Source organism: Meleagris gallopavo, chromosome 2 (genome assembly GCF_905368555.1).
Source record: "Meleagris gallopavo chromosome 2, MGAL_WU_HG_1.1, whole genome shotgun sequence".
Classification (NCBI taxonomy): Eukaryota; Metazoa; Chordata; class Aves; order Galliformes; family Phasianidae; genus Meleagris; species Meleagris gallopavo.
The window spans coordinates 58,843,558-58,860,457 of record NC_139405.1 but is presented as its reverse complement, the minus strand read 5'-3'; the positions used below and the strand labels follow the sequence as shown (position 1 = coordinate 58,860,457).

The following is a 16,900-nucleotide window of genomic DNA, read 5'->3' as shown; positions in this document are numbered from 1 at the left end:
GATAATCTGATGAAGGGTTCAGATGGCTACCATATAATTATAATATACAAGGGAAAAAACCTAGTCAATAATTTTGTTATAAGCGTAGGTGGCAGTGGCTATGAGTTTTACTATTTCCTCTTGTGATTACTTTGTTGTTTTATATATAATCGTTAGGTTGTGAAAGAGGGCACTCATACTGTGTACGATTTTCTTTTTTAATTATTAATATATTAACATATCTTCAAACTAACAGAAATTTGACACAGCAAAAAAACTTCCGCCACAAGCCACAATGAGATTTATTACACAATGCCGAAACACTGGCTATAATACTGCATTGCAGTGCACACAGTTTCCAGGACTGATTGATGACATTTCCATATATAGTTAGGAGCAAGGCTTTGGTTTTGAAAATAGAATTAAAACTTTCCCTTTTTAGGAGCAAGCACCACTTTGGCAACATAATCAGCTCTGAGTACATTAGTTCTTTTGGTTAAAATATTAACAGGGTACTTTGTTAACAAAATGTTCAGGTCATGATGAGGTCAAAGCATGAACTGAAAGACTTCTTATGAGCTAAATGTTTCCAAATAGCACTCCAAGTTGAAAGTGCTGAAATTAAAGCTTTTCTCCTGTAAATAGGGTGTTGCTGAGCTGAGTAAATGGTGCTGTGGCTTGTTTTTTTCTCTTTGCTACTCAGCATAGGTGATGGGACTCTGCAATGACATACATCCCCCAAGCAAAGATGTGTTATTAGAATTGACTGGGTGGTAGAGAAGCTGCCAGAAAAAGACAATTAAAATGTATTTTGTTACTATGTTCTGTCCCTCTTTGCGGCTTGACAACTCTTTGTTTTTTCTCCAAATGAAAACTTCAAGCTCTAATGAAAGTAGAATTCTAACTTGTTTCTCACTCCTAAGTATGAAATTATGTTCTTCTTCATCCTGGATCTTGTTTAAATTTGGGGGGGAAAAAAGTTTATCCCAACTACCTGGAAGTGGCCCAAGAAGTAGTAGCTGGAATCTTTTCTGTCATGTAGCAGCTGCAGAACATATTCATCCTGTTTATGGCATCACATCCTATTATTTTCAAACTGTGTAGGTAAATGCATTTTTATGGATTTGTAAAAACTGTGACTTTTCTTGAGAATTAAGTCTGTAGATAATAATATTTGATACTCAGCTGAAGAGCTGCGAAGACTTGAGATAAAAAGAAATTAGGTACCTGGAACAGAGCAGATTTGCATAAATTCATCCCTAGAAATCTTGATAGGTCAAGAAACAGAAATCCAGTCTTCCTGAATGCTATGGCCCTTGCTCAACACATTAGGCAGCTGAGGAACACGCTGAAGTAAAATAAAATCAAACTATTTCTTCCTTAGTTTTCTAATGGGAGTCATCTTTGAAACCTTCTCTTGCAAAGCGCTAGTCGTTGTTGTCAGCATCTCTGCCATGGGCATATCAATTGCTAGTTTTCAGTTCATAAGGACTTCATTATAAGTTACAGGCTTTGGTTTTCCTCTGAACCCACCCTCCTCAGCAATGGCAGAAGTTCAGAACAGATCTATCACTGAGAAGATCACCTGGGTCAGAAAAGCACAGGCAGGATTTCATCATGCTTGCTGCTGGGCTCACCACCCTCCATGCCTGCCCCTCACGCAGCTGAAGGGTGCTCTGTGATCAGTGAGGCCATCTTTCTGCTCTGCCAAGGTCATGGCTAATGAGAATCAGGAGGAAACAAAACCACACAAAAAAGAGAGCCCTTTCTGACAAAAGAGCCTCTCACAACAAACAGATCCTGTTTCAGAGCAGGTGAGAAAAAGCAAGAAGAGCTCCTTTATTAGCCAGTTTGGTCTGAAGATGGAGGATGAAAGCAAGCTTTGAAACTGCCTAACAAGGCAGGAGAGAGCTAGTGGGAACATTTCAAGCATAGCTTTTTTTCCTCCTTTCTGCTGCTGCTCTGTCCTCTATGGTCAGCTTCTCAATGTGTCATTGTTCAGTGGAGTCTAGAGGGGATGATGTAGAGGTCAGGATGCCTGAAGAGGAGAGTGCCCAGGGTTATCTGTATCAGATGGCAGCTACCTGACAAGAGACTTGACTGTGAGAGGCAGCAGCATGATGTGCTCTTACAAGTGTGCTGCTTTGTTAGGCAGCTCAAGACTTCCAGGTCGTCTTGTGCACAGAGCTTGATCTTGCAGGTCTTGAAAGACCTCTTTCTCCATTCCCTGTGCATCTGGGTTTCTGTTAGAAGTGAAGCAAATCATCCTGAAACAAATATCCAAACCTGCCTCCAAGCAGAGAAGGGGAAGGCTGAATTCCTCCATCTGCTCGGATTCTCTTTTACTTTCCGTGAACTAAGACTGTAAATCTGAAGGCAAGGCAAAGATTAACAAACACTAGGATTAGGACGTACTATTTAGCAAATCATCACTAATGCAACCCCATCTTGTTTCCTCTAAAAGCATGCCACAAAAGTTCAAAAAATATTATTGTAAGATGAACCACGATGTCTTTACACATTTTAGAAATGGCATCTTTCGCCCATTTTCCCTGGCAACAAATCAGTGGATTTAGTTTCTAGTTGATGGGAAAGTCTTTATATTTAAAACACTTGATAATTGACACAAGCTTTGAGTTATTCAATTATTCTCCTCCCTCCTATACTCTTAATGTATGGCAAATATAATTTAGTAGAAGATTCCAGAAGTCAAGGGAGTTTAATAAGAAAAGAGACTACTTGCTCTGCTCTTTGCTAAGAAAGCACTCAGTTACTCAGTGAAGAGGGATTTGGAAAAAATATTGGGACACCCACCTCTTCTTGTGTAATTAACTGCTTTGATGTCAGGGAGGATGGCGTACATACAAAGAGGTGTTTTCCAGGGCCCACAGAACAGGGAAATAAGTTCTTACTGCAAGATTACTTGTGGTGTTATCAGTGTTTGTTTATATGCATATGAAGTCCTTATTCAAGTGATTGTCATGTTCATTAGCCTTGGGATACATTAAAATAATCACATGTAAATGCTGGAAGGGGAGGACTAAAATTGCCTTACGGTATTATTTGTTAATATTAGTTATAATGCTATTTTTAAAACATAGTCCCCTAGGCAATACTGACAGATTCTTATCCGTACACATAAATCTTAATAAGGACTGAAATAAAAAATGAACATATCTTGCACTGCTGCAAATATAATTCTTGTTAGTAATACAAGTACTGTAATTCTTTTCCCTTGACAATTTTTCAGTTACACATAAACTGATCACAGGGTTTTTAGCATCTCACAAAATATGACTGAGTGTTACTGATCTGCGATGCTTGGGGAAACAGGCCTAAGAATTCTGGGCTTGCCCCAATATTGTCTGCAATACAGACAAGTATTTCTTCCACGCGTGGAATTGATCCACTCCATTGCGCTCACAAGGATTCGCTCACTCCCATTCCTTCTCCAGCTTAGCACCTCTCGCAGAATCCTCACAGGCAAATGCTTGTTGCTACAAGAACCATATTTTAGAGAAGATATTTTTGAAAGAGGGGAAGGAAAATATTAGAAACAAGTGCTAAGAGTAACACAGAATAAAAGCATTGGTTAAACCACCCATTTTCACTGAAATTTTAATTCTTCCCAACTTCTGAGCCTTACTTCAGGCTTTTATTTCCTTTCATTTTGGAGGAAGTTGTCTTTTCTCTCCACAATAGGAATTCAGTAACTGTTTTCAAGCTCAATTGAACAGTAGCCCTTCTGCTGTGCTGTGTGAAAGGAATCTTTCTTAAGAGATCCTGGAGAGATTTTTTTATTTGGATGCCTCTAATTTAAATACAAACATGAAAAGATTCAAACAACTGATAATTTATTTATATCTAAGTTCTGTATGTATGTTCAAAGCAAATCCCCAAATCTGGCAGAAGTACGTCTTCCTCTGTCTCCCCACCTCCGTATGCCAAAAAACCCTGATCAACCAAAACAAACAAAAACACAATCCAGAATCAACCAATTAAATCAAAGTCATGAAGGCTGTAAATTGAGGTCCAGACCGATGGCTTCTGGACAAATCCTAATACAGTGGTTATTTTGTTAATGAAGAATGCTCAGCATCTTAAATAGTGTCAGACATACCTCTAGGCATAAAAATTTTTGCATACATAAACCTGGGGCTATAATATTGTTGGACTTTATGATCTTGAAGGTCTTTTCAAACCTAAAGAATACTACAATTTTTATAAGAACTTAAAAGTAATCCTTTAAGGGATAATCCTTTAAAGGATCTTTTTTCCTGACTTTGGTAATCAGAAAGTACTGTTTTTTTCAAATAACATGAGTCTGCTTTATTCTCAATGTTGTTACGGTGTCAGAAGATGTGTCCTTTCTTAGCAATTTTGCAGTGCTAATATGACTTCTTTTCCATGTATTTTTAAAGTTACTATATACTTTGATGTTTGAGGGTTAGGCTTACGTTTATTAACATCTATTACTGTTTTACTATTAAAATTATACAAATTCCTATTTAAAATTCTCTGCAGTCAGGATTATCCTTAATAACTATGAATAATTCTGTGTTCTCAGAAAACTTTGGTACTTTATTACTGTTTTGTTTTTGTTTTTTGCCATTTTTATGACCTTAGTTGTATAGATTCCTGTGGAGCTCCACTGGTAAAGTCACCCAGGTGTAAAACGTCTGCCCTTCTTACTCCATCATGACAGCTTCTTGAAAAGACTTACTGGAGGAAGTGGTTGAAAGCTTTCTGTGTTTTATCAACCAAAATACCTTAGCAATATTCTCACAAATACTTTGAAGAAGTATATAATGTATGAGCTGACTTCCTTCCAGAGAAGCAGTTTTGACTCTTTTTTATTGTATCAAAACTTTCCATGTGGCTACTAATTCTAGATTTTATTGTAGTCTTCATAGTTTTCCCTGCATGGAAGGAAGACTTTTTGATCTATAGTTTCCCAAATCTTTCTTAACTACTTAAAAATGGTGTCACACTTGTTGCTTTCTGTTTCTCTAGGAATGACTTTGATTTTAAGTGACAGATACACATTACACTTTCACGTTGATTGTGTTCCTTCAGAATGCCTGAGTGAAAGCCATCTGGTCCTTGTGATTTGATTCTTCTCATCTTATAAATTTGATTCAAAAATCTCTCCTGACTTTGCAGTTTGAAACAGCCTTCTTTAAAGAGGAGATGATGTGGAAGCATCCCTTAATAAACAAAGACTTGATTTCTGTTTTCCTCTTGGCTGGAAAAAAAAAAAAAAAAGAAAAAAGAGAATTACAAATGCCAAACTGGTTCATACTCTGTAAATGACATACCCTTAAATGTGGAATAAGAAAGATAGAATGTAAATATACAGCTTTGTCCCTTCCCACATGCAATCTCTTGAGGATCTTTCAACATCCACTGCAGTCAGCTAAAAAAGCAAGTGTTCTAGTTCATGAAGCTCAATTTACCATGAAATAAAATGGAAGGGACTGTAATGGGCGAGTGCTGTTATGGGAAATGTATCTGACTAGGACAGGAGAAAACCTGAATGATAGTCTTTTGGTGAGAGAGAAAAAAAAAAAAATACATAAAGCACAGCCAGGTCTTTCCCATTCTTTCTCTTTTATCACAGAAATACCTCCAGACAAGAAATGTGAACTTTCAAACTCTATTTGAAAGCCACATTCAAGCTCCCAGGAGCTGGGTCGTGGCAGCTATGCACACATACACTCACACATGAAGATTTATGTGACTTCACCTCATTTTTTATTGATTTAGGAAGTGCAGAGTCACTCTGGAAATGTTAGTAGTTGAAGTACACATTTCCATCATGCATGCCTGTGGCCCATAGTCAGTTCTAGATTCTGTGACAAGGGAGATAACAAGCAGAAGGAGATTAATTGTAAAATATCAACTTAAATATCCTTCATTCTTCTAGAATAGCTCCCTGAGGATTTTGAGATCAATAACAAAAGTAGATAAGAGTATAGATATTGGGCTGTATATTTGCTTCCTATCTTTTCCAAGGTAGTGAAGCTGAAAGCAGATACTTGAGAACTTTACTTATGCATCTTCTTATAGCAATGTGGTGCTGCTCCCAGAAAGCTGTGCTACTTAGGCACATGCATTGCTGCATCAGCAAAGGACATCTGCATTTGTTTCTTTTCAGCTTCATAATTGAATCGCACACGTATACGCACACAAAAAAAAAAAAAAAGCCTGGTAATCTCAGTTTTTTGGTTATGCCTTTGTTGAAAAATAGCTCCTATATTTAGCAAAGGCTACATGTAAATTATACAATCTGAGTACTCAATAGATGGACATATTCTTTTCTTCTATAGCTTTAGATATTGTTGCTTTGCTTTTAAAATAAAGAGTTATCTGTGGGTATTGCTACGAAGTGAGATTTGCTATGAATCAGGGTTGTTAACAGCTTTTGTCCCAGAGCTGCTTGCTCTTCTCTTAACATCAAAGACTGTTTTGTGTAGATCCAACAAATGTCAAGAACAATAAGATGTTTCATCCTTAATGTTTGCACACTTAATTTCATTTTTTTCAAAAGCAGCAATGATGCTTTCTGTATGCGTGAGATCCCCACTTCTCATCAATCCCTCTCCCCCAATACACACATCCAACACACATAATTCCCTGTTTCCTTCTGTCCTTCCAAACAGCCATAAATTAAACAATGCTTTCCTGAATCAACACAAACGTATTTGTATCCTAGCATTTCATATCCCACCCACCTTATCCCCCTCTAGGGCAGATCATTGAACAGAGATTTCCTTCATAAGCATCCCTTAGACTGGATTTGTAACCCTGAAGAAAATAAAGAGCTGTAAAGCATATTTTTTCCTATTATTTTTAGTCTGTAAAAACTAATTTTGTTTGACAGTGGTCCAACATTACTTTTACATTCCAAGACTAATCAATTAATGGAAAAAAAATAGGAATTTTTGTTTGCAGAAGTTATGAGTTAGGAGGAAAGTTGAAAATGAACACAAAGCAGCCAGCTATTATTCAAGCAGTTATCAACCATAACTTTCTTTAGCAGACTTCTTACTGAGGGTAAAATGAGTCTTCAAAATATGTAGTGCTGTGTAGCACATAGTACTCCAACGTATGTATGTTTTCTGTAAGATTTTCATTTTGCTGTATTGAACAATATAACACTGATCTGAACTGTTCTGCCAAATGGTCCAGGTCTGTTTCAAAAGTATTCACGTTATTTATATATTTTTTCAATATTTGTTTATTTAGAGATTGTATAAATAACTATTTAAGGTTTCCTCTTGGCTTATTGATAAAAGTTATTTACTTTTAAGGGCCATGAACCAATTTCTGAGGCCAAGGATGGCTCACACTGTTTCATTCTGGAAAATAAAATAAATTTTGCTGTTCAACACTGAATTTAGAACTGGATAAATTTGTTTGCTTTACCTATGCTGTAATACAGTAATTAAGATGTAATTCGACTAAAACGTCACGTGAACTTGCTTCATTCTTTAATATAAAGGCATTTGGCTGTAGTCTTAGAGAAGAATGAAGTAGGTTGTAAGAGGAAGCTACATAGACTCTGGTCCTACAGATTTCTAAATCTTGTTTAAGGGCAATGTATTGTCCAAGAATAAAATCCTCAGTTGTTTACATTGCCAAAGATGTAGCAAAAACAAAATAAAACAAAACATAAAACCTCATCACTTACTTAATACTTTCTTTCTCATTCCTTCATTCTAGAAAGCTTTCTATGTTGTCCTCCTGAGAGACTATTGGACCCTCATTATTGCTTTCTGTCTTGACATTTCACTTGAAGGCTTATTACCCCAAAATTAATTCATTTAAAATGGTTGTATGTTTGATTTGTTGTAAACTCTCAATCAAAATGTTCTGCAATGCTAAATCAAATATCGTAGCAATGAAACAATTTTAACCCTACCACCTTTATAAAACAAACAAAATCTTATTTTAAAAAGTAGTTTGACACAGGTTCAGGGGAAGAAGCTATGTTAATATGAAATAATTGGCCAGCACCTTCTTTTAATCAGATCCAGTAATGATAATGGCATTTAGCATAGGAGTGACAAAAATAGTTTACTAGGCTTGCAGATTACTGTCACCTTGTTTCCCCTTTTGAATAAGCCCATCAGATGGCACTGTTGCATATTGTCTTTTAAATTCTCTCAGTGTATGTGAGCAAATTTTTAGTCATATAAGAAAAGAGTTTTGTTGAGTCTTTTTTTTCACTCTTTCTCACAGATGTATGTTTTGTGTTGGCCAGAAAAAAATTCTTGGAGTAGTATGTGGGTGTATTATAAAGTTAGTTGCATTAAGATGGTAGTGGTAAACAGTGCTAACAGTGGCAAGGCTGTAGAACCATGGAGAAAGTCAATCTCCTTTATCCCTCTTCTTCCCCTCTTCCTTGCTGTGTGCTGTCATACTTTTTCCACCTCTCAGCTTGTTCTCTCCAGCTTTTTGAGGATCTAATCCAGGGATGGTGGGTCAGGGTTTTCATAGCAGGAAAGGCATAGAAGATGAAGAGAAACAAAGGCACATGGCAGGATAAAGAAAAGGTGGACATCAGGAAATTACTTGCCTGATTTGTTCTACACAGTTTAAGCACTGCCCTCGCCTGCCTTGCACCAACTGGAACCATGCATACATTAATTCTGAACATGTTCTTTACATTTTCTTTGCTACTTATGAAGGAAAGAGGCATTAAATGTTAATTAAATAGTGCTCCATTAACTACTGAAGGATGCATATGCTACAGCAGAAATTCACAAAATATACAGAGAAGCAAAAACAGTCACGTCCTTGCCCACATTGTTTAAGAATTTGATTGTGTTAAAAATTCAATAGAAAGTTAGTGAGCAGTTAATTTGACCAAAGCAGCCCTGTTACCTGCTATCAGTATCTCCTGCTTAGGCTAGCTGTTCTTAGTTCCTTAGCCTTATGACAGCAAACAGACTCGAATCATAACTAATAAAGATTCCAAATGTCCTACAAATTGAATTCCTTTCCTAATATAGTAACATATTGTTACGGCTATAAGAAAACATTCTCTGTGGCAGATATTCAACATCTGAAGAAAAAGCCTGATCATGCAAGATCCTAAAATAAAATTATGTGGAAATTATGTGTGCGCACATTTGTGTGTGTGTGCATGTGTCTGTCTGCATGCTAGGAGGTCATAGACGATCTTCTACTGTAAGCTGTGTTTTATAATGTCCACTATTTATTAATCCAATTGCAAGATCACTGATCTTCTACCTTTTCCTACTTATTCTTGGGAAAAACAACATCTCAGGTGGAGAAAGCACAAGAAGAAACCCATGCAAAAATATTTTATCCAGTTGCTGGAAGCCGTGATATTCTTTGAATGAAGTCCCCCAAATAATTTTGATGATAAATGACAGAGAAATTTAAGTAGCAAATATAAGGCAAAAACTTCACCAAGCAGAGATCTATCAGTGTAATTAAATGAATATGAACCTGAATGAAATAACTGGTTCTGAATATAAAACGTGGGTCCAAAATTAGCCTAATTGAATACAATGGATCACAAAGTAATACTAGCATGGATTCAGATAAAACATATGCCAGACTCTTTCCAGTTCTGACTTTAACCATCACCTTCATGCATTTTTTATTTTTTATTTTTTTTTCATTTCAATCAATTCTGGTTTATGTCAGTGTGGCAGGAGGAATAAGTCCATTGCTGTGGCCGAATGTTTCAGAACTGAGATAGGTGATGGATCACAGAAGTTATGCAAGAAAAAGCTGAAATTGTTTGTGAGGCATTTGATTTGTCTGTAGTCTTGAATTTAATTCCACGCTCCTCCTTTCTTAGCTGCACAATCCTGCAAGGCAATTTCAATGCTAGTAGCTGAAGAATGGCTTGCTGTATCTGTCATACCTTTTTATTGATCTCTGAGTTCAACAATGCTCTTTCCACTTGAGCAGTTTTACAGGCCAATATGGGTGCCCTTTCTTCACAATATATTCTTTAAAATAGAATGGAACTCTGAAAAGTCTCCATGGTAATTAGTCCATATTCTCCAAGAGGAAGGGGGAATGATAGGGCAACACAGGTTTTGTGTCCTATTCTAATACTACAGGCTTTCTGAAGATGTGGACAGAGGAAGTGGCATTCTTTTTCTTTACGTGGTCTATTGGAAGTGGTTGGTTAAAGTCTCACGGTGAACCTAGATTGCTCTCTTCTCTCTGCTCCCAGTTCTCTAGACAGTGAATGCAGGAAATCACCCACCACATGCTAGTTAATGTTTCAGCTGTCTCAACAATGGACCATGCAAGGATGTGAGCTCTGAATGGGGCAAGCACAGTACAGCAATCTATTAGGGTTCAGTTGAGTACACAGTATGTTGGACTCAGTACCAATCATTTTAAACTGACTGTGACCTGAAGATATGAGCTGCTCATTAGAGGCCTTAGTAGCCTAATATCATCAGCAGATTGAACAAAGCTGTTATACTCTTTGCTAGCACAAACATTAATAAAAGAGCCATGTCAATAAAAGTTTCCAAGATGAACCCATAGAATGAGGCACTTATAGACTATTATAAACAATTTGCCCCTTGGTGGTTGTCTGTTATCAGGCCCAGTCAAAGTCATGATAAGCCCTGCCTCTTTAGGAATCATTAATTTCCTTGGAAATTTAAACAGCTGTCACTTGTGATATTCTTCAGGTGTACATGTGGGAAAGATTAGCTAGTGTTTATAATCCAATCTGTTCATTAACCGCCTGCCCATGTGGAACCTCCTTCGCAGGCTGTGAGTCCGGCTTGCAAATCTCCCACAGATAATTGGAGGCAGCCATGAATTATGTGAATAAGCTGTCGACAACAGGGATTGTGTGGCCTTACTAGTATCAGCTGGTCCCAGTACAGCATTTAATGATTTCTTGCAAATGGGATTTGGTCTCTCTGGGCACATGTTTTTAGTCCCTATGAATGAAGAGGTCCAGGTTGATTGCTTGTGTTTCCTGCTTAAGCTGCTGTCTTTCCACCTTGTTCTTGCTCTCTGATGTGACTTTTTTCTATAATGCAATGAAATGCTTCATATTAGCATAAGGTCTATATGACCACATGAGTAAAAGCACTGCCCCAGGTACACTGGTAGGCCTTAATGGCTGCAACCAGCCTCACTTACAATCCAGCCACATACTTTCAGATCAGAGTCTCAATTTAAAATCAGTACTGGACAACTGGTCTTGTTCTGAGCTATTCTGTATGCATGCCTGCTTTCAGCCCTTCCCCCTAGATGGACTGTGGATCTACGCTGTAGATAGCTTGTATTCTGGATGGATCCCTCAGTCATATGTTGCAGCTTGTCTCCAGCCCTGCCCTGATGCAATCTTCTCTCACTCTTCATTGAAGCCCCTGTCTGGGCCTTGGATCATCACTTTCTGTGTTGGAGGCTGTTGATGATCCCTGCTATAGGCCCTGGCTCTGCTTGCTACACTCAGCCTCGGTGGAATGATACCTTGTTGGTGAAGGCACAGCCTGTGCTGGGGTCATCCATGCCTGCTGGTTTGTCCCCCCTCATGGGACAAACTTGTTCGTGCTGCTCACTGACTGTAACCATAGAATTGGTAGTTGCCCCTTCATTGAGAACACGCTTCCTCTCTGTGCACTGGCTCAAGCTCTAGGATTGCCACAGCTTGTGAATCTCCTGGTTTGATGGTTGTTGCAGCAGCCAAGGGGACAGATGTCACGAGGCAACAGCATTTTTAAAGACAGCTATGTAGCTTAAGGAGTCAGGGACTCACACAGCCATGTCCTTAAGATCACTGGTGCTTTTAAACACCTGCTTATTTCCACTCTTGCTCATTGTGCAGTACCACTCAGGGAGAAAGATCAGTCATCATCACAACACTGCATATGATCATTTAGCTTGAGCTAAGTGTCTCAGACAGCTCAAGGTTTTGCTAAAGGAGGGGGAAGCAGCTGACAAAGTACAGCCTCTCCCACTGAAGCTACTGGGAGTGAAAGCCAATAAATGCCTTACACAATATATTTATATAATAATAATAAAAAAAATTTTCTCAGCCTACTGCTTCTTCATTTTTTGAAAAAGCAATGTTCATTTCTTCATTTCCCAAGCTCTAACCTTTTCTTAAAGTTCCTAATTGTCAGCTTGAATACAGTTCTCTACATTTTTCTTTTCTTTCAATGCCACTGCCTCTATAATGAATAGAGATGATATCTCATTTCAGGGTCCACCCAAGCCTGACTGCCAGGTCTTCAGCCAAGATTTCTTATCTAGACCAGAGTGGAAGTTCTGGGTTTTGAGTGATAGTTTTCCAAGGAATGGGTGGAGGAGCATATCAGTATTTCTGAGTGTCGTGTTCTGACTTCAAAGTAATTTTCTAGAGATAAACAAATTCAGCATATACCATGTACTGTTTCTGGAATTTCTGATACTGCCTGCCCCCCTTGATTAAGAAAGCTTTGATTTTCAGATGGATTCCATTCTTGCAGCAACAGCCTTCTTTCTTACATGACCACCAACAGAAAAACAATTCTACCAACTCTGAAGTATCAGACTGGTTCAGCAATGCTCAGTTTGGCTGAACAATTATATTATTTTCTGCAATGTTAATTTCTTGTGGTGAATAGGTTTGTCACTGGAACATGAAACCAAGATCTTTGGGGTATATATTTCAAAAGTAGCATAGTTTGTTTTAACAACGTCATTATATCTACTGCTTCATTTCAAACAATGCCTACATATTTATGTTTCAGAGGAAGGACTTAGGGTGTGTCAGAAGAATAAATGAGTGAATAAGGCAGACTGCATATCAGACTATATTAGGAGTAGCATGGTTAGTTGGTTAAGAGGAGTTGTATTTTTTCTAATTCCCCTGTACCTGGAGGTGCTTTTAAGGCCACACAAGGAATACAAAGTATAGCTCAAGCTGAGTAAAGGGAGAGAAACAGGAGAGTGTACCATGCCCCTTGGGAGCCCACAGCACATCACGTCTAAGGAGAGGCTGAAGGAGCTGGACTTGTTCTTCCTAGCAAAGAGGAGTCTAAAGGATAATCTAATAGCAGTAGAAGCAGAGTTACAAAGACTCTTCTCTTTTGTGGCAAAGTAGATAAGAAGGGTCAGTGGTCACATTTTATGGTACAAATCAGAACAGAGTTTTTGACTAGGAGAGTGGAGCATGAGAACCAGGTAGTACGTTACAGGCACCAGATATTTCTCAGTAGAGCCCAGTGAAAGGACAAAAGGCAACAAGTACAAACTGTAATTAAAAAAAAATCACAGAAAAAACTTTTTTTATGGAACAAGCTGCCCAGGGAGGCTGTGGATTGATATATTCAAAATCTGACGATATAATCAAAATTGTCGAAGGCAACCTGTTCTCGATGAACTTGCTCTGAGTAGGCAGATGGGCTAGATGGCTGCAGGAAGTCATTTCTAACCTCAGCTATCCTCTGAGCGCTTGTACTATGTCTCATGTTGGTAGACTGGTCAGAATTCTGAACCATGCTTTCATTTTCCCTAGTGTAGGACAGATGGTTTAAGGATGTCCATTACATTTGGCTATATCAAATATTGCCAAGATAAGAACCACTAAAAGGTTAAGCCCTATATATGTTCTGGCTAGGTGCAAGAAGGCAAACAATTTTTCCTCTGTCACTGAAAAATAAGATCTTGGTGTAAAGGCAGTATATATCACATTGCATAGTCACTTTGTTTTTGTGTATCCTTGCTTAGCGGTGGTGTCTTTTAGCACTGTGTTGCAGTTACTGATGTCTTTGCCACACTGGGAAGTCTCCATCCTAGCTGTAATCCAAAGATACGTGAGCCTCTTCTTTTGTAAGTAATTAATCTTGTGAGCTGAAAGAGGAGGAAGACACCACCTAACCACTTTTTTTTCTAGTGCTGGTAGTTCAAAAGGGCGTTGAAGGCTTTAGTCAATATTTCAACGACTCACTTGCATTATACTGGCACTCATGTGGTGATAAATGAATATTATTTCAAAGCATGTCCATGCTGGATGAAAGTAATAAGTATAGCATGCTACATACTCAGGTTGAGATTTATGGAGCTTACTGCAAGGCCCCACACCCTTCATCTCCTCCCACCAAAGGACTAGTGTCAAGAACTGTGACTTGTAAGGGGCTACACTAGCAGACGTTGTTTCTTGGATACTGGTTAGACAGTGAAGGTCAGGCTGTGTCTCCTACCTGCAATGTGACTTGTGTGGCTAAGCAATGAGCAATAATTCAGGACTGACTGCGGAATATTGGCACACAGAGGGTTGAGACATTTTATTGAATAGGCCATACACTTCTAAAAGCAAGCCCATGTCTTCTACCCCTCTTGAAGAGCCAGGTTCCTCCAGGCCATGTTCATCTTTCTGTCCCTTAGCAGGGCTGCTTGAGGATGCACTGACTGCCAGTGCTAGCCAGAATTCTGGGAGAATGTAGCCATGCTGTGAGCAACGTGCCAGTCTTTGTAGTCTATTGATGTTATAAGAAACTTGTAATGGACTGCAGTTTTTGACAGATGTCCTTATCTCCAGATTGTGCTGAAGCATAAATGAGAGCATGCTTCACAGCCTAGGCCCGATTGTGGACTTGGAGGCACTTAGAGATCTTAAGAGCCGTGAAAAGACATGACAGAGGTGCCCACTAAAATGACTTCATGATAAGGCACAATTGCACGGTAGATTTCATCATCACTTTTTGTGATGCAAACCTAAGTTCTGTCTGCATTGTATTTTGGTTACTCTATATCCTTCTGAACAAATTTGAAGCAAAATATTTGCTTCAGAATTTAACCAAGTTATATTTTGATACTTTCAGCATAAGCATTTTAATGATGTTTTGGAATATTGTTTTTAGTATGAAGTTTGAAATTTTGATATATTTTCTTTTCAGTTCCTCCCTTTCCTTGGCACTCTCCTGCTAGCATAGATTAAAGTATTTGACTTTTGGAATTGTAAGCCTAAATGGTTACAGCTGTTGAAGTATCCCATGCTAATCAAGATGAATTACAGTATCTGATATTTGAACAGATTTAGCTCTCTTTTCACTTAGTTTTGTAAATTGCTTTGCCTATGTCTATACAACCTTTGACACAAAACCATGATCTTGGCATTGCTCTATAACACAGAAGCCTCCCAGGCGGCTCAAAGACAGTCTGTTGGGGCAAACTAGGTGGCAAGATCAAGGCTGTGGTATGCCACCTGTTGAGATATCTCCAACACCACCTGGGGCCAACCCAGCAGATCGTCTGGCTCTCTGCAGAGCGTGTGAAGCTGGTGCTCAGATCGGTCATGGGATGTTTCTGCAAGCCATGCCAGGAGCAATGAGCTCTGGTGATGATAACCAGGGCCATCCAAGAGTCCAAAACACCATAAATATCCATACTGAGGAGACAGGTTCAGGGTCTAGATAAAAATTCAGTTCAGCTGCCACTGGTAAGTCATATGCAGAGCTGCAAATGTTTATCAGGCAGAAATCAAGAGTGAGGTCTGAGCTTAAAAGAAGCTCCCAAGGAATAAAGAGTAGAAACCTACTTCTCACAGCTCTTTGCTCACGGTTCTCTGACAGAAGGCCACAAAGGTGCACCAAAAGCTGGCCCTAAGACAAAAAAAAAGGCAGCCAGACATTGGTGAACAGGCAGGGCAGACAGAGCTTGCTTTCTGGGCCTAACTATGGCCCTGACAAGCCACAGAGCCTCGCTCTTAGAGATAGCCGGATTTAAGCTATTGTACAATACAGCTCTTCCATTCTTGAAAACAGGTTTGCCAACATTTACACTGTACTTGGAAAATTCAGCACAGCATATCTATGCTGAAATTTCTTATCTTACATCACCTTCTTTGAAAAGATGGTGGGCCTGGTTTAAGACCATTGTGTTTTGTGAGTCATAAATTTGTACAGCACAGACCATATCCAAAGACCAACAAATATTTTTAGTATTTGCACATAAAAAAAATCATTCAGATTTTCTACATACAGCTGGATTCCCCTCAGAGCAATTCATAATTCTTTCTCCCTAAAAGCACCCAGAAGTCCAAATTTTCTCAGATATATAGCACAAATATTGTATTTTTCTTCCTTATCATACTGAATCATAGTAATGATGTTGAAGAACTTGCATTTGAGGTAAATGATAAAATGTTTGGAAGTACTGTTTGAACTCACTTGGGTAACTCATTTATTCTGACTACACTGTCAAATGCTTTGTTGTGAACTCCGAAGTGCTGGGACAATGTTGCTGTTTTTGTTATGCATACGTTGCTGTTTTTGTTATGCATAGGCTACACTGATTTTGCTGCTGATTTTCACACCAAGGAGTGCCTCCTGTCCAAACAGTGTTGCTTGGCTTGTGATTGCATTGCTGAAGTCTCTGGGCTTTTTTTGTCCTTGCTAAATATCAGAGTTGTGCATTGCAGTACTAATATAGCCTCTTCTGCTGCTGCACACAGACACCACTGACCATGCTAATGAAGACCACAAACTTCACTCATTTCAGAAGCCTTGAGTCCTGCCTCATGATAGATGTGGAGAGAGAATTGAGAAATGAGAAATGAGAGATTAGAATTGGGGTGAGTGGTGGGCAGCCTGTCCATAAGGCCTGTACCCTGGAATAGTCCCCAGACTGTGCTTATATTTCTCAGCTGAAAGAATTGTTGGTAAATACTAAAGCACAGAATGAATACTGGCTGTATTGTTCTCATGAAGAAGATAGAGCTGGCATAGAAATGTTGATTCATATTGAACAAAGTGATTGGCTTGTTTGTTCACAGCTCCTAGAGAAGGAAACTCGATGGGATTTAGTTCATGCAGGACCAGTCTGTTCTGCACTGTCCTGTCCCTGACAATTGGGCATAGCACCACTGAATACTACCCATCACTGCCTCACGTGCCATGAAGAAAAGTAAGGATAGTGT

The 16,900-nt window shown here is 38.7% G+C and overlaps 1 long non-coding RNA gene across 1 annotated transcript in view; it reads right to left on the bottom strand.

Annotated features, from left to right (window-relative positions):
• Positions 1-3,760: 3,760 nt before the first annotated feature.
• LOC109366110 (uncharacterized) overlaps positions 3,761-16,900 on the bottom strand; it is a 30,399-nt gene continuing 17,259 nt past the window's right edge. Inside the window, exon 3 of the long non-coding RNA XR_014881410.1 lies at positions 3,761-5,224. This is a non-coding gene — a long non-coding RNA (uncharacterized LOC109366110). The remainder of the gene's footprint in view (positions 5,225-16,900) is intronic.